The sequence below is a fragment of the Symphalangus syndactylus genome, chromosome 10 (assembly GCF_028878055.3).
Source record: "Symphalangus syndactylus isolate Jambi chromosome 10, NHGRI_mSymSyn1-v2.1_pri, whole genome shotgun sequence".
Taxonomy (NCBI): Eukaryota; Metazoa; Chordata; class Mammalia; order Primates; family Hylobatidae; genus Symphalangus; species Symphalangus syndactylus.
Window position 1 is genome coordinate 23674977 of NC_072432.2, and position 25976 is coordinate 23700952.

The window sequence follows — 25976 nt, forward strand, 5'->3', positions numbered from 1 at the left end:
CCATGGTATAAATCCTCCCACCATGGACAACTTCAAGCTACAATGTCGCCTCGCTGAATGCAGAGCTGAGAAGTCGTGCTGCTGACACCATTCTACAGTTTCCATCATAGACGTAATGACCTTCGGAGTACAGACGGTAGCAAGATCATTAAGATCAAAAAGTTATGAGTTTTGAGTATTGTTTTTGTTTTTAGCATCATTTATTTAGTCACAGGTTTTAGTAACTTCTCGTAATGGCTGTGTTTGACAACTGACTCTCAAAATTCCCAAAATTTTAACAGTCAGCCAGGCCGGCTCCGGGAGCACACCTCTGAGATACATTATATATGTGTGTGTGTAATTTACATTTACATATATATAGATTTTCTAAAGGTTAATAGGTACTTGAAACATCTATTTCCCAGGTGTTTTAAAGTAATTTTTTGCAGTATTAGCATCCACTTATTCAATTCCCTAGTTCTAGTATCTAAAACAGGAGCTGGTATAAATTAAGTTCTCAATAATGTTGGGTAACTGCCTAATCCTAACAATGTGAAATAGGCCTGATAAATCAAAGGAAAGTTCAGTTAGCCTGTATTGTCTCAAATTATCTCTGACTTAAACATCTGTATTGATAACTAGAAAAGATCTTTCTCTTTCTATTTTTTCTCTTTTTTTTTTTTTTCTAAGACAGGGTCTCTCACTGTCACCCAGACTAGACTGCAGTGGTGTGACCTTAGCTCATTACAGCCTCAAACTTCCGGGCTCAGGCAATCGTCCCACCTCAGCTTCCTGAGTAGCTGGGACTATAGGTACATGCCACTATGCCTGCTTAATTTTTGTATTTCTTGTAGTGCCAGTTTCACCATGTTGCCTAGGCTGGTCTTAAACCCCTGGGCTACAGCAATCTACCTACCTCAGCTTCCCTGGATGCTGGAATTACAGGCATGAGCCACCACACCCGGTCCCTAGGAAAGATCTTAACCCACGCAAGAAGCCTATAAGAATAAATAAGTGGCTTTCCTCCAGGTTCTCTGTCCATTTCTTTATTAGGATCCTGCAAATCTTAGCACTGTCTTGGCCCCAGCAGACCTTGCCAACTTACTTCATCCTTGGGTATTCTTTTTATAATTACCCTCAAGGAAGCCACGCTTCTTAGGAGAGTAGAGAAGAGAAAAGGTAAGCTCCTTTTACAAGAACAAACTTTGCTTTTTACCTCTGCCACCTCCACAATCTAGCAAGAATGAAAGGAAACACATTCTTACCTCCCATGCACTCATAAACCTACAGCTATCTCCCATTCCCCCACACCACCCCCTGCTCCCCCCACACAAAACCTACTTCACAAAAACTGTCCCTCAAAGGTCTCTAGAAACCTCTCCTTGCTTAATCTAATGGCTTCCTTTTGGCCTTCATCCTACTAAACTTTTCCCTAGCTTTTTTTTTTAAATCTTTTTAAAAAAAATTTTTGGGGGGTTACAGATGCAGGTTTGTTACATGAATATACTGTATGATGCTGAGGTTTGAGCTTCTAATGATCCCATTGCCCAAGTAGTGAATGCAGGACCCAATAGATAGTTTTTCACCCTTTCCTACCTCTCCCCTTTTGGGACCCCAGTGTTCATTGTTCTCTTCTTTGTGTCCAGGTGTACCCAATGTTTAGCTCCCACTTTTAAGTGAGAACATGTGGAATTTGATTTTCTGTTACTGTATTAATTTGCCTAGGTTTTTGGCCTCTAGCTGCATCCATGTTGCTGCAAAGGACTTGATTTTATTCTTTTTTATGGCTGCATAGTATCCTATGGGTGTATATGTATCACATTTTCTTTATCCAGTGCACCACCAACAGGCACCTGTGTTGATTCCTCATCTTTGCTATTGTGAACAGTGCTGTGATGAACATATGAATACAGGTGTCTTTTGGTAGAATGATGACCCTAAGGAACATCCATTCTTTCTTGAAAATTTCTGACATTTATTTATTCATTTATTCCATAAATATTTATTGAGTGCTCCTCTGTTCCAGCCATCGCTCTGGACATTGGGAAATCAGCTATGAATAAAGAGCATGAGGTCTTTGCACTCTAAAAGAATCTATTTTAACCTAGGAATACAGCTTACAAGGGACTTGAAGGACCTCTTCGAGGAGAACTACGAACCACTGCTCAAGAAAATAAGAGGACACAAACAAATGGAAAAACATTCTATGCTCATAGACAGGAAGAATCAATATTGTGAAAATGGCCAAACTTCCCAAAGTAATTTATAGATTCAATACTATTCCCATCAAACTACCACTGACTTTATTCACAGAATTAGAAAAAACTACTTTAAATTTCACATGGAACCAAAAAAGAGCCTGTATAGTCAAGACAGTCCTAGGCAAAAATAACAAAGCTGGAGGCATAATGTTACCTGACTTCAAACTACACTACAAGGCTGCAGTAACCAAAACAGCATGGTACTGGTACCAAAACAGACATATAGACCAATGGAATAGAATAGATACCTCAGAAATAACACCATACATCTACAACCATCTGATCTTCAACAAACCTGACAAAAACAAGCAATGGGGAAACGATTCCTTATTTAATAAGTGGTGCTGGGAAAACTGGCTAACCATATGCAGAAAACTGAAACAGGACCCCTTCCTTACACCTTATACAAAAATTAACTCAAGGTGGATTAAAGACTTAAATGTAAAACCTAAAATCATAAAAACCCTAGAAGAAAACCTAGGCATGGGCAAAGACTTTATGACGAAAACACCAAAAGCAATTGCAACAAAAGCCAAAACTGACAAATGGGATCTAATTAAACTAAAGAGCTTCTGTACAGCAAAAGAAACTATCGTCAGAGTGAACAGGCAACCTACGGAATGGGAGAAAATGTTTGCAATCTACCTATCTGACAAAGGTCTAATATTCAGAATCTACAAGGAACTTGAACAAATTTACAAGAAAAAAACAACCCCACCAAAAAGTGGGCCAAGGATATAAACAGATACTTCTCAAAAGAAGACATTTATGAGGCCAACAAACATATGAAAAAAGCTCATCATCACTGATTATCAAACAAATGCAAATCAAAACAGTGAGATACCATCTCACGCCAGTCAGAATGGTGTTTATTAAAATAGAAATATATTGAGATACTGCTTAATGTCATGCTAATACCATTTCTAGTGTTAAACTCATCAATGTCAGGTAGCAAGCAATGAATGTGAATCAATAAAAAGCGTTTGAATTCTCAAACGAAATAGGAAGCCATTATACAATAAAGCTGATTTAATAATTATGAAATTATTCTGAGGTTATAAACCGATATATATAAAAGGCATATTACATCACAATTAGTTGAACTGTGATTTCGACATACAAAACATCCTTATATCAATGTTTTAAATGTCTTGAGAGTATGGAATTGAGAGAAAAAGTTTATGTCAACTATGGTATCAGTTCTAGAGGGTCTTTAAAATAAAAATAATCAGCATTTAGCTGAGTTTTCATTCTTAATGCAATAAAGCAAATTAGCATGTGACATATGCCATCTCTTAATAATAGTTTCAGGCTGCATTGACATGAAGTAATCCAATTTCTATAGGGAATTTAACTTGCATGCTAGACAGTTTAATTATCTGGTGCATATTTCAATAATTGCCATTATAAGAAAATATGTCCAAGTTTGTCACAGAGAATGTCTATAACAATGATTTTAATATTCAATAAATTTTAATTATCTTGTAAGTCAAAAAAATAAATAAATAAAAATAAAAAGTCAGGAAACAATAGATGCTGGTGAGGCTGTGGAGAAATAGGAATGCTTTTACACGGTTGGTGGGAATGTAAATCAGTTCAACCATTGTGGAACATGATGTGGCAATTTCTCAAGCATCTACAACCAGAAATACCATTTGACCCAGCAATCCCATTACTGGGTATATGCCCAAAGGAATATAAATCATTCTACTATAAAGACACATGCACATGTATGTTTATTGTGGCACTGTTCACAATAGCAAAGACTTGGTGCCAACCCAAATACCAATTAATGACAAACTGGATAAAGAAAATGTGGTATATATACACCATGGAATACTATGCAGCCATAAAAAAGGATGAGATCATGCCCTTTTCAGGGACATGGATGAAGCTGGAAGCCATCATCCTCAGCATACTAACACAGGAACAGAAAACCAAACACTGCATGCTCTCACTCATAAGTGGGAGTTGAAAAACGAGAACATATGGACACAGGGAGGGAACCAACCCATGCTAGGGCCTCTCAGGGGGTGGGGGACAAGGGGAAGGAGAGCATTAGGACAAATACCTAATGCATGTGGGGCTTAAAACCTAGACGTTGGGTTGATAGGTGCAACAAGCCACCATGGCACATGCATACCTACGTAACAAACCTGCACATTCTGCACATGTATCCTGGAACTTAAAGTAAAATTTAAAAAAATACAATAAATAATTAAAAAATAAAAAGGCACAAGGGGAAGGAATTTAATTTAAAAAAAGAATATTTTGTAACTGAGAAAGACAGTAAACAAACCAAATAAACTGACAAATTAAGGGGAAGTGTAAGTGTTTTGCAGTAGAGTGAAGGACTCTCTAATGAGGTGACCTTTGAGCTGAGACCTGTATGACAAGGAAATGCCACAGGGTGAGCTAAGGTGGAGAGAGTTCTGGACAGAGGCAAGTGCAAAGGCCCTGAGGAAGAGTGAGTCTGGTGGGACCCAAGAACAGAGAGGCCAGGGCAGCTGGAGTGGAGGCCAGTGGTGAGGATAGCAGCATGTGAGGCCAGACAGACAGGGAGGGACAGATTCACCGTCTTCCTCCTATAGCTCTGCTCTTTGGCTCCTTCCGAAGGCATCATTCCACTATCACCTTCCCCTCAAATCACTCCCCAATGCACTTTCATGGCGACCTCGCCACCCCGAGGACCTGTCAGTTCCTCCATAAACTGATATCTCATCGGTTCTAATTAATTTCTGCCTCTTTGATTCACACGTCAAACTCTGTTGACCCTTTTATACCCAATCTTCGTGTACTCTCCGATTTTTCTACCAGATTGGAAGCTACTTGAGCACAGGGAGCTTTTGTCTTACTCACCTAGCTGCATTGTTATGTTTGTTTCATTTGCTTTGCTTTGGTTTTGTGGTCTATGACATAGTTAAGCACGAAATAAATTTTTTTTTGTTTAATGGAGTGAGTGAACATATATTTAATGAATGTTGTTCTGGCAAAATTTTGAAAAACTAGTGCTTAAAACATAGCTTAGAATTAAGTCTTTGCATGAAAAAAGACAAGATTATTAGAGGCAGTAGAATGTGATGCTTGAGAGCACAAAGTCTGAATTTAGACTGTGGGGACATAATCCCAGCCCTGCCACTTACTAACTGTGATCTTGGGCCAGTTACTTAACTTGCCATGACATTGTCATCTCATCTGTAGAATGGGGATAGTTGTATGTAACCCACAGGGTTATTTTTTAGGTTGAATGAATTAATGCATGGAAAGCACTAGAAAAGAACATAGTTACAACTGCGTAACTATTGGCTATTCTTTACTTATTGATGGGCTGAAAAAGAGTGTACTCGATTTTCACTTCCTGTCCAGCAACATTTGTCTGATTTTTTTGCACATTTTGGAATGCTCTCAATACTCATTTCATTACAAGTAGAATAACCATATCCAAGAAACCAAGAATTTGAAAAAGAAATAATTGTCTTACTTAACTAACTTGATTTGCAGGTAGAACTACTGATGATAACATGCAAGGAGACAGAAAGCTCATATTTTTCCTTCCAAGGCAACTATTAGTGAACCCTTTATTTCACACGCCACAACCTGAAGTATTTTCGAAGTGCAGTCCAGGAAGAAAATGTGTCTCTTAGAAACAGATAACTGAGAAAGCAGAAATAGACCTTCTAGGTGAAGCTGAGGACTTCTGGTGCATCCCTGCAGGCCATGAGACATTTTCTCAGATAGGTGGGAAGTTGATATTGAGCCTCTGATTACTCTAAACACCTTCCCTCCACCTCCAACTGATTGCATTTATTGATTAGATCAACTTGGGCTATAAGTGCAGTGATGTAACTAGACTTTGAGAGATTGTCTTAGGATATGTTTGGACTATGCATGTATTTAAGAATACCACAGTACTTAGAAAATTTAATTTATTCCACCAGCTACCAGAAATATGACAAATTAGTGATTGACAAGGCAATGGCTGGTGGGAAAAAAAATGAATAAGACCTACTGTTTGATAGCACAATAGGGTGACTATAGTCAATAATAACTTAGTTGTACCTTTTTAAATCACTTGAAGAGTATAAATGGACTGTTTGTAACTCACAGGATAAATGCTTGAGGGCATGGATACCCCATGCTCCATGATGTGCTTGTTTCATATTGCATGCCTGTATCAAAACATCTCATGTACCCCACAAATAAATACACATACTATGTACTCACAACTTTTTTTTTTAAAAGAGAGAAGGCAATAGGTGTTTGGTATTTTAATCACCTCACTAGTGTGGTTATGTGACAATCATAGGAGCCATTACCTCTTACTAGGTCCTGGCCTGTTGATGCGTCTTTTGCCCTCTGCCCCTCTTTTTGAATTGTTTTTTGGGATTCATGGATTGTTGATAGGGAGAAACCTTTCTAAGCCAGGGGTGGTGGCTCACGCCTATAATCCCAGCATTTTGTGAGGCCGAGGTGAAAGGATCACAAGAGGCCAAGAGTTCAAGAGCAGCCTGAACAACATAGCAAGACTGTCTTTACAAAAAATAATTAAAAAATTAGCCAGGCATGGTGGCACATGCCTGTGGTCCTAGCTACTAGAGTGGCTGAGGCAGGAGGATCTCTTGAGCCCAGGAGTTGGAGGCTGTGGTGAGCTATGACCGCACCACTCCACTTCAGCCTGGGCAAGAGAGCAAGACCCTGTCCCCACAAAAGAGAGAAACCTTTCTAGGATGTTAAAATCCCTCAAACAGAAATCTTAGAAATCAGAGAGTATTAACTCTGATTTCCAAATTAACATCTTAGAAAACAGAGAATATAGCTCATGACAATAATAATTAAAATGAGCGGAATAACACTCAAAAAATAATGCAAATCAACTTTCATGGATGAAATCGCATGATTTGTAATAAGCAGGCAGTGAGCAGATATTTTGTGGTTAATGTTTGTTGATTAAGGTTCTTTGCTGTTCACCAACTCAATCAGTAATCTGTTTTTGTTGTTTTTATATGTAACAAGTTTGTTGTCCTACAAAACATCCCACATTTCCATAATTTTACAAAATTACCCTGAATGAGATGGAATAAGCCGATTAGAAACAAAGATCTGAGGGCAATGTGATATCTCTAATTATATGATTTTATTTCCTCTTAGGAAAATGGAGTAGCATTTAATGTTCTATTAATCTCTGATTTCAAAGTGAATATGAAAGAAATAATGGCTATATTTGTGAAACTAAGGTAGATGATTGTCAAAACATGACATTAAAGGAATACATTCTTAAAGTATCTTATTTTTGCATTAGAGACCACAGCTGGCTAAGTCTTTTACATTAATAGACTTGTAATGCTTTTACATGTGCAGTAGTGATAGTGTATTAAATTTAAAGGTTTTACTTTCTGCCTAAAAACATCAAGAAATACTTTTAATTTTTTTTTTAATTTCGGAAATGAGATGCCTATAGAAAATTGCAACAAAAATGATAGCCACTACCTTAACTTTTATGGTGATATTCTTTTTTTTTTTTTTTTTTGAGACAGAGTCTTGCTCCATCACCCAGACTGGAGTACAGTGGCATGATCATGGCTCATTGCTGGCTTCTCCTCCTGGGCTCAAGCAGTCTCCGGCCTCAGTTTCCTGAGTAGCTGGGACTACAGGCACATGCCACCACACCCAGCTATTTTTTTTTTTTTTTGTAGTGATGGAGTATCACTAAGTTGCCCAGGCTGGTCTTGAACTCCTGGGCTCATGCAATCCTCCCACCTCAGCCTCCCAAGGTGTTGTGATTACAGGCGTGAGCCACTGCTCCTGGCCTCTCCTTGTTTTTCTTTATTATTTTTCCATATCTGTACACATCCCTGAGCAAAATGGAGTGATTTTGCCTATTTTTGTATTTGGTATGTAAATGCAATCATATTCTAAGTATATATTTTTTGAGGGCTTGCTTTTTTTACGGAATATTACATTTCTACACTTGGTCTGTGATATTTGTATAATATTCCATTTTAGAACCTACATCACAATTTATCCACTAAATGTTGGTGAACATTTAGTCTGTTTTTTAATTTTGGAGCACTCATCAAATCATAGTATAGTAATGTTCATAATTATGAATCTGAATCATCAGAAAAAGATTGACTTGGATTCCATATTTCCAGTGTAAGAGTGTATGGAATTAGAGATTATTCTCCCCAGAATGGATCTCAATGTGATATTTTTGAGCAGTTAAGAGTGAGTCTCAGTAACGGAAAATTCACTTACTTGGAATGTCCTAATGAAAAGAGATAATCACATTCAATAACTACACTGAACAGAAAGCAAAAAGTTGGAAAGCTATATGTTGTTAATAGATTTTCCTATTTTCTCCATCCAGAAAATAAGTGATGAGTTTCTTTCAGGCATGTTTTAAACTGTTACAATATGATTACAGTTCTTTGAACACCTCGAAATGAGACAACATAAATTCAGTCATCTCTATCTTAAAGTCATTTGTAGAAAACGGTATGTTATATTCCATGAATAGACTGCTGATGTACAACAGATAAAACATTACACAAAATGATAGGAGAAAGTACCATTTTAAACATCTAACTGATCATATGAATGAGTGTAATGGCTAGGAAGGCAAATGAATATTTGATGATGCACTTGCAAGGAATTTAAAAATCATTCATTCACTCATCTGTCAACTATTAATTAGGTACCATCTATGTGTTTCTGTTCATGAGGAGCTTCAGAGTCACAGGGAGGAGAATTATATATTAGATAAGTATTCGCATACATGGGGTGGCTGGTGCTATTATAAACAATATGCAATGGATAATGAAGAGAAGCTTTCTCTCTAATAAGGTCAGGGAAGGCATCTGAAAGGAAGGGAAGCTTCCACTGAATTTAAAATATGGATTGGAGTTTGCCAGGAAGACAAAGACGGACAGCATTTCAGAATGCAGAAGTTTTGCTAGCCTTGCCAGTCACAAATACTTTCAGAATGAATAGATGATATCGGTAAAGGAATGTTCAAGGAGACATAACTAAGCCAATTGGGAAGTCCATAATATGGAATGCAAAGTCACAGAAATAATATGTTTTAAACAGTTAATGTTTATTCAGAACTTACATGTGGGTCTGGTGCAGTGGCTCATGCCTGTAATCCCAACACTTTGGGAGGCCGAAGTGGGTGGATCGCTTAAAGTCCAGAGTTTGAGACCAGCCTGGCCAACATGGCGAAACCTCATCTCTACTGAAAATACAAAAATTAACCAGGCGTGGTGGCATGCGTCTGTATTCCCATCTACTCAGGAGGCTGAGGCAGGAGAATTGCTTGAACCCAGGAGGTGGAGGTTGCAGTGAGCTAAGAGTGTGCCATTGCACTCCAGCCTGGACATCAGAGCAACAGAGCGTGACTCCATGTCAAACAACAACAACAACAACAACAAAACTTACATGTGCCAGACACTATACTTAGCACTTTACATATGTTACTTATTCCTCACTCTTATGCCGTGAAAGATGTACTATTAGTATTAGCTTCATGTGCATGTCACTTGTGCTGAGAAGGGCTCCACACTTGCATTAATGCTCTGCTATTATTCTGCTATGATCCTTCATAATTTGGAACAAGAGACACCACATTTTCAGTGTGAACTGGGTCCCCCAGTCATGTAGCCAGAGCTAGTCCAGAGTGTCCCCATTTTTTAGTTGCAGAAACTGACCTACAAAGCAAAGTCATTTGCCTCAAACCTAGTTGGTTTTTGTCTTTTTAGGGACAGGATCCCACTTTGTCTCCCAGGCTAGAGTACAGTGGCTCAGTCATAGCTCACTATAACCTTGTCCTCCTGGGCTCAAGGGATCCTTGTGCCTCAGCCTCTCAGATAGCTGGGACTACAGGCATGCACCACCATGCCCAGTTAATTTTTTTTTTTTTAATTTTTTGTAGAGATCGTGTCTCGCTACATTGCCAAGGCTGGTCTTGAGCTCCTGGTCTCAAGCAATCATCCTGCCTTGGCCTCCCAAAGTTGCTGGTATTACAGGCTTGAGCCACCACACCCAGATGAAACCTAGTCTGTCTGTCTTTCTCTTTCTTTCTTCCTTTTTTTCTTTTCTTTTCTTTTCTTTTCTTTTCTTTTTTCTTTCTTTCCTTCTTTCTTTCTTTCTCTCTCTCTCTTTCTTTCTGTCTTTTTTCTTTCTTTCCTCTTTCTTTCCTTCTTTTCCTCTCTTTCCTTCTCTTTCTTTCTCTTTCCCTCCTTCCCTCCCTCCCTCCCTCCTTCCCTCCCTCCGTCCCTCCGTCCCTCCCTCCCTCCCTGCCTCCCTCCCTCCGTCCCTCCCTCCCTCTGTCCGTCCCTCCCTCCTTTCCTTCCTTCCTTCCTTCCTTCCTTCCTTCCTTCCTTCCTTCCTTCCTTCCTTCCTTCCTTCCCTCTCTTTCTCTCCCCCCTTCCCCTCCCCTTTCTTCCCTTTCCTTTCTTTCATCTGGCTCTATCACACAGGCTGGAGTATAGTGGCACAATCTCAGCTCACTACAGCCTACACCTCCCAGACTCAAGCCAACCTCTCACCTCAGCCTCCTGAGTAGCTGGGACCAGAGGCGCACACCACCATGCTCAGCTAATTTTTGTATTTTTTGTAGAGATGGAATTCCTCCATATTGCCCAGGCTGGTCTCGAACTCCTGGGCTCAAACAGTCCTCCCACTTTGGCCTCCCAAAGTTGCTGAGATTATAGGCATGAGCCACTGTGCCTAGCTGAAACCTAGTTTTTCTTCATGTTGATTCCTACTGTGTTAATCCTGTGCTAAGCTGACTCTGTTGTCTTCTATTTTCAAGATAAATGATTAACAGAAGATAGGAGCTACTACAATTATTCAGAGTTAGTGTACAGAAACAGAAAAAAAAAGCAGTTTAAAAAAGGAAAAAAATGGACTGAATGCTTAGGAATAAATAAAACATGCGAATATTACCTTGAGTCAAAATTGGGATTCCAAAATGAATAATTAGTAGATGTAAGGCATTCCTCCAGTGTAATTCATGGCTTGAATTCAAAATCATGTTCCAAGGTAAATAAATCTGCTCCATCTTGGTTATCCAAAGGGCAGTTTGGTGTTGACCTAGTTCTGCTCTTTTTTGGTAACTTATTCAAGAAAAGCAAAGAGCAGAAAACTCATGGTGTTTTAATCCAGGGAGAAGGAGCGGGTGGAAGTAAACAGAGTTCTTCCTTCATCAGACTTCGTCAGAACTGCTATGCCCTCTTACTGCATTAGATTAAATACTGCAAATAAATTGGATCCTATTTGGTACTTAATAAGCACAGCTCTCTTGGAAGAAGTTTTACTTCAAGATATCTTCACTTTTCTTTGGAATATGACAGTTTACCCCCTGACCACAGGAACCTCTTCAAAATTTTATTTATGCTCCTTCATGTTAATTCAGAAAGTAGAAAGTAATAATTTTTTTGGGACAGGGTCTCACTCTGTTGCCCAGGTTGGAGTTCAGTGGTGTGATCAGGGCTCGCTGCAGTCTTGACCTTCTGGGCTCAAGCAATCCTCCCGCTTCAGCCCTCTGAGTAGCTGGGACTACAGGCATGTGCCACCATGCCCAGCAACTTTTTGTATTTTTAGTAGAGACAGGGGTTTTTTTTGCCATGTTGCCCTTGCTGGTCTTGAACTCCTGGGCTCAAGTGATCTGCCCGCCTCAACCTCCCAAACTGCTGGGATTACAGGCATGAGTCACCGCACCTAGTGAAAGTAATGATTTTGTAAAGCATTCCCATAGGCCATCCTTCGTTGAAGACTAATAAGTCAAATTTCCATGATAGTAAAGAAGAGTATCCTAGAACATTCCAGACTGGTTTTCATTCTGTTTGAGTTAAAGACTTGAAATATGTTCTGATGTTATTCCAGAGCACCTGTGGATTTGAGGGTCCAAGTAAAGTAACCACAAAAGAGCATACCTATTAATTATATAAAGAACATGTTTTTCATAAGTATATCCATTATATTTTCATAATAAAAATAACATTATTTCTGTTTATTTCTTCAGCCTCCAAAAATGTCAGATATACCTACATGCTCTCTTGTAGAAATACACACATCTGGAAATCCTAAATTGCCCAGTCATTTTTGTTTGTTTGTTTGTTTTTGTTTGTTTTGAGACGGAGTCTCCCTCTGCCACCTAGGCTGAAGAGCAGTGGAGCGATCTCGGCTCACTGCAGCCTTCACCTCCTGCATTCAGGCGAGTCTCCTGCCTCAGCCTCCTGAGTAGGTGGGATTACAGGCGCATGCCACCATGCCCGGCTAATTTTTGTATTTTTAGTAGAGACGGAGTTTCTCCATGAAACCAGGCTGGTCTCAAATTCCCGACCTCCAACAATCCACCCACCTCGGCCTCCCAAAGTGCTGGGATTACACGTGAGGCATGAGCCTCTGCGCCCAGCCCCAGTTATGTTTTCAGTGACCACATTTATGCCCTGTATTCTGCTGAAGACAGAAGTTTAAGGCAGTATCCGACTAACCTCTTCTTACAGATGGCAACGTTTGGCACACTAGGGCCTCTGGAGCCAGGACTGAGGGTGGGCGGGCAGGGGTGGGGGTGTGTGTCCTGGCAAGGCTGGTTCAAGACTTTAGGGCAAGGGAAACTTTTGTCAAATGCCTGAGGAAAGGCAGAGTGGAAGTTGAAGACATATCAGAAGTGTCAAAATTCTTGAAACAGATAGGATATGAGAAGATGGGCTGCCTTAGGGGTAAATGGTGAGCTTTTGTAGCCAGTTCTAGAAAGAGGACCTGAAAAGATCTGACCTCCATGTAGCGGTCTAAGAATCTTAGAAGTCATCAAATGCTGGGTTTCGTGATAGAAGTTCAAGAGCTGCCAGAATTCAAGGGTCAAGACTGAACAACGATGAAACATGCAGAGAAAAGAGGAGAATTTACATGGCCCTAAAGCAATAATTTGCAACCCTGGCCACACATTAGAATCATGTGGGGAACTTTAAAAAATCGACATGCTCAACCAAGTTGCACCCCAGACCAGTTAAGTTGGAATCTCATAGGGCGGGATTCGATAGTTGGAATCTCATAGGGCAGGATTCAATAGTGGAATCTCATAGGGCGGGATTCAATAGTGGAATCTCATAGGGCGGGATTCAGTAGTTGGAATCTCATAGGGCGGGATTCGATAGTTGGAATCTCATAGGGTGGGATTCAATAGTGGAATCTCATAGGGCGGGATTCAGTAGTTGGAATCTCATAGGGCGGGATTCAATAGTTGGAATCTCATAGGGTGGGATTCGATAGTGGAATCTCATAGGGTGGGATTCAATAGTTGGAATCTCATAGGGCGGGATTCAATAGTGGAATCTCATAGGGTGGGATTCAATAGTTGGTATCTCATAGGGCGGGATTCAATAGTGGAATCTCATAGGGTGGGATTCAATAGTTGGAATCTCATAGGGCGGGATTCAATAGTGGAATCTCATGGGGCGGGATTCAATAGTTGGTATCTCATAGGGCGGGATTCAATAGTGGAATCTCATAGGGCGGGATTCAATAGTGGAATCTCATAGGGCGGGATTCAATAGTGGAATCTCATAGGGCGGGATTCAGTAGTTGGAATCTCATAGGGCGGGATTCAATAGTTGGTATCTCATAGGGCGGGATTCAATAGTTGGTATAATTTAAAGCTCCCTGTGATTCCACTTTGCAGCAAGGCTGAGAAAGACTGGTTGAAAGCAAGTGGGAATGCTTACCTGGGTACTTTTGGCTGGTTTATCCACTTATGTATCATACTCATTATATTCATAGTTAGAATAATTCACTGTTCTATAAGTGTAACCACTATTATACTTACGTATAAATATACTTAAATTGCACTTACACTGTTTGTCTACACATGCACTTAAAGGGTCCTGCTTACTATGGTTCAGTTCACATCATCAAAGACTGAAACCTCTATAAATTTTTAGTCCCCCTAATTTAACAAACCAGTGTAGAATAGCAAGACATTCATCGTAGACAGACTTGTACATTGAAGTCGATATAGATTTGGGACTCAATTCAATGAATTGCTCTTTTATCAGGGGTTGGTTAAGCAAGCTTCGGGGCTCCCAGGCCATTTGTGTGAACCAGACAAACCCTAGGTCAGAGGTTTGTAGAACTGTATATGATTTCATTGGATATGTAGAGAATAAGGAAACACAAAACCTCCACATCTCCCAAAGACTGTATTTATGTTGGGGGTATATCCAGTTTTTCATCTGATACTCAGAGAATAGTTTTGACTTTGCAGACCTCCTGATTGCTCTCAGGGCTCTCAGACTACACTTGGAGAACCCCTCACCAGAGGAATATGCATAGTGAAAGAAGTGAGGTCTGCAAGTTCATGGACGCATTATTTTCTCGTTTTCATTGGTAGGGAAACACATGCTCTGTCATTGACTTGCAAGGATTTTCTTTTTATTCTTAATTGCCTCCCTAATCCTTTCTCCACTCAGCTGTGATACTCAATGCATTCAGATTAAATGTGTGTGTTCTTCTGGGCCCGGGAAGGAATAGATACCATTGATGTGGACCCTCAACTGTATTACAGAATAGAGTGATAAACACTCAGGAAAAACATTCTCCCTGGTAAAGTGCTAAGCAGTTGTTAAACAGCATTTTGAAACATGAATGAACATCTTGCTTGTACATTCCAAAGTTCCACAAACAAAAGTTCTTATTCTCAAAGGAGCAGGAGATGAATCCTGCCTATAATGTTTTTTATAATGTGGCTGTGATTATTTTTTCCCAGAGTTGGTAGTCCTAAATTACCTCTTACAAGTAAAAAAAAGCAGGATAAGAAGAAAGATATAAGCTTAAATAATGGGTCACTGTAGTCAAAATCAGGGAGTAGCCAATTATTTTTACGATTTGCACTAAGTGTGCGTTTACAAAGTAGGATTAATCTCACTACTTCACTGCAGTAATTAATGAGATGAAATCACATGGAGAAAACCATTGCTTTGCACCTCATGATCTCATTTTTAGCAATCTCGTATGTCCTTGTTTTGTAGTACTTTTATCCCAAATTCATTGTTTCCAATAAAATATTTTATGTTTGTTTTATTCTATTATATTGAATTCATAAATTTATGTCTTTTTGTTTTTTTGGGTTTTTTTGGGTTTCTTTTTGTTTTTTTTTTTTGAGATAGAGTCTTGCTCTGTCTCCCAGGCTGGAGTGCAGTGGTGTGATCTCAGCTCACTGCAGCCTCCTCTGCCTCCTGGGTTCAAGTGATTCTCCTGCCTCAGCCTCCCAAGTAGCTGGGATTACAGGCTCGTGCCACCATGCCCAACTAATTTTTATATTTTTAGTAGAGACGAGGTTTTGCCCTGTTGGCCAGGCTAGTCTTGAACTCCTGACCTCAAGTGATCCACCCGCCTCGGCTTCCAAAAGTGCTGAGGTTACAGGCGTGAGCCACCGCACCCAGCCAGATTTATGTTTTAAAAATTCAGTTATTTATAAAGATAACACAAAGAAGTCCTAAAAATCACGTTCATTATTTAATACTCAAAATATTTGACAGACTTCATATAGGTAATTACACATTAGTCACATATCATGCATATGCTTATGTAATCTAGTGTGCATACAGTTATCAGGTCTATTCCTTCCAAAACTCACAACATCAACAAGCTTTAGTTTAAATAAAAGTTAGACGGCCAGGTGAAGCGGTTCATGACTGTAATTCCAGCACTTTGGGAGGCTAAGGTGGGAGGAACACTTGAGCCTAGCAGTTCCAGACCATCCTGAGCATAGCAAGACTCCGTCTCTACAAAACATTGAAAGATTAGCCAGGTGTAGTGGTGTGTTCCTGTGATCCCAGTTACTTGGGAGGCTGAGCTGGGAGGATCATTTGAGCCCAAGAGGTTGAGGCTACAGTGAGATGTGATTGTGCCGCTTCCCTGGGTGGCAGAGCAAGACCCTGTCTCCAAAATAACTAAAGGTTAAAATTAAAACGAAAACTTTTTTTTTTTGAGATGGAGTCTTGCTGTGTTGCCCAGGCTGGAGTGCAGTGGCATGATCTTGGCTCACTGCAACCTCTGCCTCCTGGGTTCAAGCAACTCTCCTGCCTCAGCCTCCTGAGTAGCTGAGATTATAGGCGCCCGCCACCACGCCTCGCTAATTTTTGTATTTTTAGTGGTGATGGGATTTTACCATGTTCGCCAGGCTGGTTTCGAACTCCTGGCCTCATGATCTGCCCACCCCGGCCTCCCGAAGTGCTGGAATTACAGGCATGAACCACTGTGCCTGGCCATAAATTTTTTTTTGATTAGGTGATGCTGGGCAGAATGGCACACACCCATTGTCCTAGATACTTGGGAGGCTGAGGCAGGAGAATCACTTAAGCCCAGGGGTTTGAGGCTGCAGTGAGCCATGTTTTCACCATTGCAATCTAGCCTGGAGAACATAGCTAGATGCCATCTCATTTTAAAAAAAAAGGCCGGGCGCGGTGGCTCACGCTTGTAATCCCAGCACTTTGGGAGGCCGAGGCGGGCGAATCACGAGGTCAGGAGATCGAGACCACGGTGAAACCCTGTCTCTACTAAAAATACAAAAAAAATTAGCCGGGCGTGGTGGCAGGCGCCTGTAGTCCCAGCTACTCGGAGAGGCTGAGGCAGGAGAATGGCGTGAACCCGGGAGGCGGAGCTTGCAGTGAGCCGAGACTGCGCCACTGCACTCCAGCCTGGGTGACAGAGCGAGACTCCGTCTCAAAAAAAAAAAACAAAACAAAACAAAAAAAAAAAAGGGGGGGTGGGGGGGTTGAAAATTGCACCATTTCTTCTGACTTTTTTTTAATTTAAATTAACTGAGAAGCCCTAAAGATTATAACTGTTACCTCTAACTGCTTGAGATTCTTGCATAAAGTCTTGTTCCTCCAACATGTTTAGTAGAATAACAGCTCGAGAACTGTTGGTTTGAAGACTAAGTCACTAGCCTCTCTCTAGGTGATGAGTTGAACATCCTCTCATAAGCACAGAAGACTGAGAGTCTCAGGCCTATCAAGTAACTTAGCCAGTTAGTTCATGGCAACAGAGCCGGGCCTAGCTCAGATCTCCAAATCTAAATCTGGTGTACTCTTCACTGTACTGAATGAACTTCAAGGTTTCCCTGGATTGTGGGCCAAATCATATCACTCTAAAAGTACCAAGTGTGTTCATGGTGGCAGCCATGCAGGAGTCGATTAGGGGCGTAGGGTGGGAGCAGTGAGGGGGAAGCACTCTAAGTAGATGGAAGAGAAAGTGCAGCGGCCCCAACACAGGAACGCTCTTGGCTCAGTCCGAGGACAGCAGGACACCAATATGGCTGCAGTGTGGGGATGAAGGGGCAGAGAGAGGGGAGAGGACGTCTGAGATGTGAGTGGAAGCCATATTTCCCCAGGCCCTGCAGGCCACAGTTATCTCAGCTGCAGCAAGAAATGAGTAGAGGACTTTAATTTTAAGCAGCAGGGTGATGCAAGCTGCCCGTGCCTTATAAAGACTTCTTTGGCTGCTCTATGGAGATTGGACAGCGTCCAAGAGATGAGCTGGGGATATTGCTAAAGGGAGTGGTGGTGAGAGGTGGCAAGGGTTGGATTTGCGAAATACTTTGGAGTTAGCATGGACAGGACTTGGTAAGTGATTAGTTGGGAGGATGGGGGAGCATGGGGGTGCTGTTTGCTGTAGTATAAGGAATTAGTAGCTCTTTTGGGGACACAGAAAGATCAAGAAGTCTATTGGAAATCCATGCAGAGTCATCAAATTGGCATTAGATGCAACAATCTGGAACTCAAAGACCTTAAATATTTAGGAAAATCCAACCTCGCAGAAACAAAGAGTATTCCAGGACTACAGAATAAGTATTCCTTCAGCATAGTTGAGAAGTGAACATTTCAGGAGGAAGTCTCTTCAGATGGCAGGTCAGAGAAAGGCTGGGAGAAGAGGATTAGGAAATGGGATGAGAGGGGTATCCAAAAAACACAGTGGGACAAAAACAGCACTTTATGTAACCTCCCTAATCCCCAGCACACCTTGTATTAGTCCGTGAAAATTGTATTAAGGAGAAATATTGAAACATTATACACAATACATTGAATTAGGTAGATTCGTTTAACTACTATAGAACATAATCGGCAATTCATTTACAGTTAACTCTGAAAAGATGTTTCATTCATTTTAATGGTATGAAAAGGGACTTTACCATGTTAAATGCAGGTTACAAGTACCAAAAAATTACAAGGTATGATTTTCAGTGTCAAATTTACAATACAACAGATCTATGGGGCTGGGGAGTAAAGGGGCCAAAAAAGCCACCAAAATACTCTTTCCTCCCATTATTTCTAGAATTGTTTGAAGTGGCAGCTTTCATGAAGACAAAATTACTATGCCTCTTCGTTAACAACAGTAGGTTCTCATTTTCAAGTGTATCTCATTCAGCGGTAGGGATGGGGGGATGGGAAAAAGTCCTTTTCAGTTTTTGCAGTTAGTTGTAATATGCTTGAATTCAACATGCTGTCTCAAAAAAGGCTCATTTATTTGAGTAGCTCTGATTTGAATAAAGAGTCTCACCTTATCTGAAGCTGCTGAATTGCAGGCAGGATTGATCATGTCTTCTTAGAGGGATAAAATCTGAGGAAGGGATTTCCACAGTACAACTACTTGCCTTAAATAGTACAGCTTTGGGACAAAAGCACTTTGCTCTTCTCAGTCAATAGCAATAGCTCAGTTGGAAATTTTGTTAATGTTAAAAAAAACACCTGTTAGCGACAACATAGATTGCTATGTTGAAAGAAAATTCTATTATGTCTGTGACTGTTTCCATCTTGTGTTTTTACTATGGCATGTGAAATTGTTTCCTACTTTTATTTTTTGAGAAAAGCATGTGTTCGCTGTTATTTACCAAAAACACATGTGAGCGTTAGTGTGTACACACACACGAGAGTTTTGTTTTGCTATTATGATTCACTGTCTGGCTAACACATACCATAATTATCCATATTTGTACACATAGCATGGTCTTGTATAATCAAAGATGACACTACTGAGGCATAAACTCTAAACTGGGGTGTGATCAAGGGAATTTTTTCACAATCCCGTATGGTTAGATAAATAGTCTGTACTTTGAAGTCTGGACCGACCACTTGAAGTATATGACCTCCAAAATTCTGCATATTTTTTTTGTCGTCTCCTGGCAATGTAACATATTTATACTTTGGCCACTGCCTCCCCTTCCAGAAAGGTCTGCTGCTGTTTTAAAGTTTAAAACAACAAATGAGAAAGTTGTCTCGATAGAAGGTTCAGAATTCTGGAAGCTCTCCTCTCTGCTTTCTGTTTATGTCGACAGATAATAGCAATGCAGACTACAAATAAATCAACAGAAAGAACCCTTCTCTTTTCAGATTAGTGAGCATGCATCTAGTTATAATGTCATTTCCATTAAGCCCTTTTCACCGTTTACCATAGACAACTTGGGGGCAAGTGACGGGAACAGGGGATGGAAGGAAATTGGAAACAAGCTAAGGACAAATGTTCCACGGTGTGAATATGAGCTGGGACTGCAGAAACCCCAGGTCCTTCCATCTGAAATCTAACACCCAGCTACTCCAGTGGCCTCTGTGGGCTTCTGCCAGAATCACAGAATAACTGGGCACTTTACTGAGATCCCAGGAGCTGCTTTTGAGGCCCACGGGGGTCTGGTTTTTCTCCTCCTGCATTTTGCCTCTCCAGTCTTCTGTCCTCCTTTCAAGCAACCTGAACAAGATGGAGAAAGAATTTGAATTTCACGTTCTGGGATCTTAAGTTATACTTGAAAGCACTTGACATTGACAGCTTTGATGTAAAGGGGGTACCTTCAATTCTGGCCAGTTTGTCGTTGTCAGCACTACGGACATATTGTGCAGGGTTGTGCTTTGTGATGAGAAGCTCTCCTGTGCATTGTAGGATGCTGAGCAGGAATCCTGGCCTCTGCCCACTAGATTCCAGTAAACTCCTCACCCCTCCCCATTGTGGCAAGCAACAATGGCTTCAGAAGTTGCCCAATGTCCCCTGAGGGGTCAAAATCACCCCCAGTCGAGAACCACTGAGTTACAGCGAAGGAAATCAACATTTATTTGGCAATTCTGGTGTGCCAGATGTGTACTAGATGTTTTATGTAATTCTGGCAATTATCCTTTGAAGTCTTATCCTCTTTTTATAGATTAGAAACCTGGGAGATGACAAGGAGAAGTGTTGTTTTGTTTCGTGCTTTCCTTTTACTGATTTTCTGGTACTCAACAATGAAAATATAACCAGAAAAATTATTTTATACCTAGGAAAAAAACCCTGAAAACATGCTATTTTAATATATTTATCCCATAATATGACTATGCATTTCAGACATTCGTTACCTAAGTTACAGACATCTAATGTGAAAATGTGTCAGAAGTATGAAAAGTAAAAAAAAAAAAAATACTGTTGGATATGGACTTAACCACTTAAATTAAGATAGCCTTTCTTTTTTCTATTCTCTTAACACTGGCAAGTGACCAAATTGTCTTGGATTTCTTATTTCTTCTGGTGTCAGGCATGACACATTATCTATTGTCTAAACCATCACTTTCACAGGGTGTGATGGCTCACGCCTATAATCCCAGCGCTTTGGGAGGCCAAGGTGGGCAGATCACTTGAGGCCAGGAGTTCAAGACCAGCCTGGCCTACATGTTGAAACTCCATCTTTAGTAAAAACAAGCAGACAACAGCAATAAAAATAAATAGGCAGGCATGGCGGAGCACGCCTTTGATCCCAGCTGTCTCAGGAGGCTGAGGCGTGAGGATTGCTCGAACCCGGGAGGCAGAGGTTGCATTGAGCCGAGATACTCTCCAGCCTGGGCAACAGAGTGAGACTCTGTTTGAAAAAAAAAAAAAAAATTTAAGTCCATCACTTCCTGTCTCACCTGAACCTCAATTATTCTCTTTTTTGGGTTTCAATCTTAAGTCTATTTCTCACTGATGCGTACATTTTTTCCTTAGTTTTTCCTCATTCGTTTTTCTCTTTATGCTCTTCCCAAGGACCTCAACAAAATATCTCTCAGTCTTGTTTGAGAGCAAGAAAACACACACACACGCACACACACACACACACACACACGCACGCAGTTATTTAGTAGTAGAAAATCTATAGAAGCTTGGAAAGGCATTGAAATTCCTACATGTTCCATTTAGAATTTCCATCCTCATGCTTCTCTTCAAACCTCAGTTGCTTTTGGTTACCCAAAATCATTATTAGTTAACATTTTTCTATTGCAAATATGTTTTAATGGCATTATAAATTAAAGTGGGCGGGGTTTGGAAAGCTAATACTCAAATGTGCCATTTCCAGAAGAGAAAGGAACTATGGTTTCACATTTAAAACTGGCGTCTAAACATGTTTCCAAACTTTCAGAACATGTCTTTCAAACAAATATAGATTGAATACTGGCCAATTTTTTTTTTTTTTAATTCATGAAAGGAGCCAGCATGGTTAAGCCAGTTTGAAAGACTATGGGAAAGGTTTAAGTATTTATAGTCATTGAAAGAAAGAACCCTGGGCTATGATTGTTCACTTAGATACAAGAACTGGTTAATACTCCCCAGAACAATAAAATGACGACTTAGGGTGTGCCAGACTCAGTGGCTGATGCTGTAATCCCAGCACTTTGGGAGGCCAAGGTGGGCAGATCACCTGAGGTCAGGAGGTTGAGACCAGCCTGGCCAATATGGCAAAACCTCATCTCTACTAAAAGTACAAAAATTAGCCAGGTGTAATGGCGAGTGCCTGTAATTCCAGCTACTCGAGAGGCTGAGGCATAAGAATTGCTTGAACCCAGGAGGTGGAGGCTGCAATGAGCCAAGATCGTGCCACTGCACTCCAGCCTGGGTAACAGAGTGAGACTCCATCTCAAAAAAAGAAAACAAAAAAAGATGACTTAGGGGATAATCTTTCCTACAAGACAGCAATCATTTGCATTTCTTCTAGACCAATGTATTTATATTGGATGAATTCATTTGCATGTCTGTCAGTTTTTGACAAGTTAAAGCCTATCCTCACGGAGATAAAAATATCCTAACCCATAATAAATGCTGAGTTAAACAAAGGGGTCTAATTTCCCTAGAAAATTAGATAATCCTTGGTTGCGTGTTAGACACTTAAACGTTATTTGAGGTTGAAAAGTAATACCAACCCATTGTAGAAAGTTTGAAAAGTACTAAATTTTTTAAAAGGGAAGAAAAAATAAATACCCTCAAACCACTACTTAGTAACCCACAACCACTGTTAATGTAATTCATATGCTTCCTTACAAGTTTCTTCTAAATATTTTTAACAGTGGAATCTTTACTGTAAAAACAAATTGGTAGTCCACTTTTTTCTTTTGCTTTTTGCTTCTCTTTTCTTTTCTTTCTTCTTCTTTTTTTTTTCTTTGTAGACGGGGTCCCACTCCTGTTGCCCAGACTGGTGTGCAGTAGCATAATCTTGGCTCACGGCCCCCCTCGACTTCCTGGAGTCAAGCAATCCTCCCATCTCAGCCTCCTGAGTAGCTGGGACTACAGGCATGCACCACTATGCCTGAGGTCTTTCTTTATTGCCCAGGCTGGTCTTGAACTCTTGAGCTCAAGTGATCTGTCCATCTCGGCCTCCCAAAGTGCTGGCATTACAGGCGCCAGCCACCATGCCTGGCCTACTTTTTTCTTTTATTTACCCTTATCTACTGTAGCATTTGTTATATAATGGAAGTGTCTCATAAGCATTTTAATGGCCACAGTGGTCTAGCACTTTTTGTATCAAAAATTTTCAACAGTTTTTCCTAACTTTAGACATTTATTTATTATAAATTATTTCAGAATACAAAGAAGCATAGAAAATATTATGATGACCAGTGATGTAGGTATGATCTAGTTTTGAAAACATATTACTGATAAACTTGCCCCTTCCCCTGACTAACCCTTCCAAATATACTCCTCTCCAGACATAACCACCATCCTGGATTTGGTATTCATTATTTTCATATTTATTTTTTACATGTTTTACCACCTACATAAAATATATAGTATTTTTGCATATTTTCAGATTTGCTGCAAATCATATCATAGGTTCTTTTTAAAAAATGTCTCTATATATTAAGGTGTACAACGTGATGTTTTGATATTCATATACACAGTGAAATGAAACTGGATCATTATCTTATACCATGAACAAAATCAACTCAAAGTGGATTAAAGACCTGAAAGCATAAAATTCCTAGAAGAAAACATTGTGGAAAAGCTACTGAATATTGGCCTTGATAATAATTTTTTTAAAACATCACCAAAAGCTCAGGCAACAAAAACAAAAATAAACAAGTGAGATTACACCAAACCAAAAAGCTGTCTCATAGCAGAGGAAATAGTCATCCAAATGAAAAGGCAGCCTGTGGGTTGGGAAAAAATATTTTCAAATTACATACCTGATACGGGGTTAATACCCCAAATATATAAAGAACTCACAGAATGGAAAAAAGACATAACCTGATTTTAAAATGTATGAAGGACCTGAATGGACATTTCTCCAAAGAAGACATAAAACTCTGGCCAACAAATATACGTAAAGGTGTCAACATCACTAATCTTCAGGGAAATGCAAGTCAAAATCACAATGAAATACTAGTTTACTCTTGTTAGGATGGCTGTGATCAAAAAGACAAGAGATAACAAGTGTTGGTGAGGGTGTGGAGAAAAGGGAACACTTGTACATACAGGTTCTTAAGGTACCTTAAAGTTCCAAAACTTGATTTTTCTATCAACATGGTGTTTGTAGGGATTTACTGAAGTAGGTAACTTCCAGACCCTTCACTTTCACTACTGAATAGTATCCAAAATTTTATCCACTTTTCTGTTGATATGCTTCTAGGTTTTTTCTTTCCTTCTTTCCCTTCCTTCCTTCTTTCTTTCTCTCTTTTTCTTTCTTTTTTTCTCTCCTTCCTTCCTGCCTTCCTGCCTTCTTTCCTTCTTTCCTTCTTTCCTTCTTTTTTCTTTTTGAAACAGGGTCTCGCTCCACCCAGGCTGGAGTGCAGTGGTATGATCATAGCTCATTGCAGCCTCTACTTCTCAAGTTCAAATGATCCTCCCAACTCAGCCTCCTGAGTAGCTGGGACCACAGGCACATGCCACCATGCCTAGCTAATTTTTAAATTTTTTTGCAGAGATGGGGTCTTCCTTTGTTGCCTAGGCTGGTTTCAAACTCCTGGGCTCAAATGATCCTCCCACCTCGGCTTCCCAAAGTGCTGGAATTATAGGCGTGAGCCATCATGCCCAGCCTGTTTCCTGTTTTTTACTACAGCCCCTCAGTGTAGCTAGGGACATTTTGTTCATGCACATCCCTGTGTACTCATGTGAGGGTATCTCTGGGTATGTATTGAGGGGTAGGATGCCAAGCCTAAGTACTTGTGCATCAACAGTTTCATTATATCTTGCTAAATATCTAATGTGACTGTACCAGTTTATACTCCCACCAACAGGCCGGGCACAGTGGCTCATGCATGTAATCCCAGCACTTTGGGAGGCCAAGGCAGTCCGATCACTTGAGGTCAGGAGTTCGAGACCAGCCTGGCCAATATGCTGAAACCCCGTATCTACTAAAAATACAAAAATTAGCCAGGTGTGATGGCACTTGCCTATAATCCCAGCTACTCAGGAGGCTGAGGCAGGAGAATGTCTTGAACCTGAGAGGCAGAGGTTGCAGTGAGCCGAGATTGTGCCACTGCCCTCCAGCCTGGGCAACACAGCAAGACTCTGTCTCTAAATAAATAAATAAATAAATAAGATATTCTCCCACCAACAGTATGTGAAAGTCTAGTTACTCTGCATCATGGGCTTACAAACCTTTTCCGTAAAGGGCCAGTAGGACATATTTAAGGCTTTGTAAGTTACATGGTCTCTGTTGCTACGACTGCTCTTGTAGCACAAAAGCAGCCATGGAGCATACATAAATGAACAAGGCTGTATGTTCCAATAAACCTTTATTTAAGAACATTGATTTGAATTTCATGTAATTGTGATGTGCCACAAAATACCATTCTGTTTTTTATTTTTTCCCCAGTAATTTAAAAATGTAAAACACATTCTTAGCTTGCAGGTTATACAAAACAGGTGGCTGGCTGAGCTTGACTGTGGGCCGTAGCTTGCCATCCCCTTCTTGACATTTTCACCAAGATCTGAGATTTTCAGATTTTTAAAAAATATTTCCACCATGATGGGTGCAAAATGGTAAACTGTGATTGCAGTTTGTATTTCCTGATTAGAAAGGAAGTCCTGTTTATTGACCACTAGAATTTTATCTCCTGTGATTTATCTATTCATGTCTTGTCTTCCATGTTCTTTTAGTTGTGAGTCTTTTGATTTATAGGAGTTCTGTAATACCTGTATGTATACATATATGTGTGTGCTGCAAGCATGCTCACAGAATATTGTGTTTATTGTTTCAATTTTTAATGCTGTCTTTTAATATAAAGAAGTTTTTAATTTACAAAAGGTAAATGTCTCCAAGTGATACTCATTTGACTGTGAAAAAAATCAGATTTTCCACACACACTGAGAACTTGAAAGGCAACAAAAAAAGAAAGATATCACTTTCTTGTGTGCAGAAGAGAAAATATTTCTTCAGTGGGTGGGAGTAGAAAAATATTTTTACTTTTATTGCAGACTTTCAAGGCAGTAGTTTCTTTGAATGCTAACAGCTTATCCAGTTATGCAACC

At 40.1% G+C, this 25976-nt stretch overlaps 1 protein-coding gene across 5 annotated transcripts in view; it reads left to right on the forward strand.

Moving 5' to 3' along the window:
* The window catches only part of CACNB2 (calcium voltage-gated channel auxiliary subunit beta 2), a 403231-nt gene that overhangs the window by 178754 nt on the left and 198501 nt on the right, over positions 1–25976 (forward strand). The gene's annotated exons all lie outside the window — the stretch shown is intronic.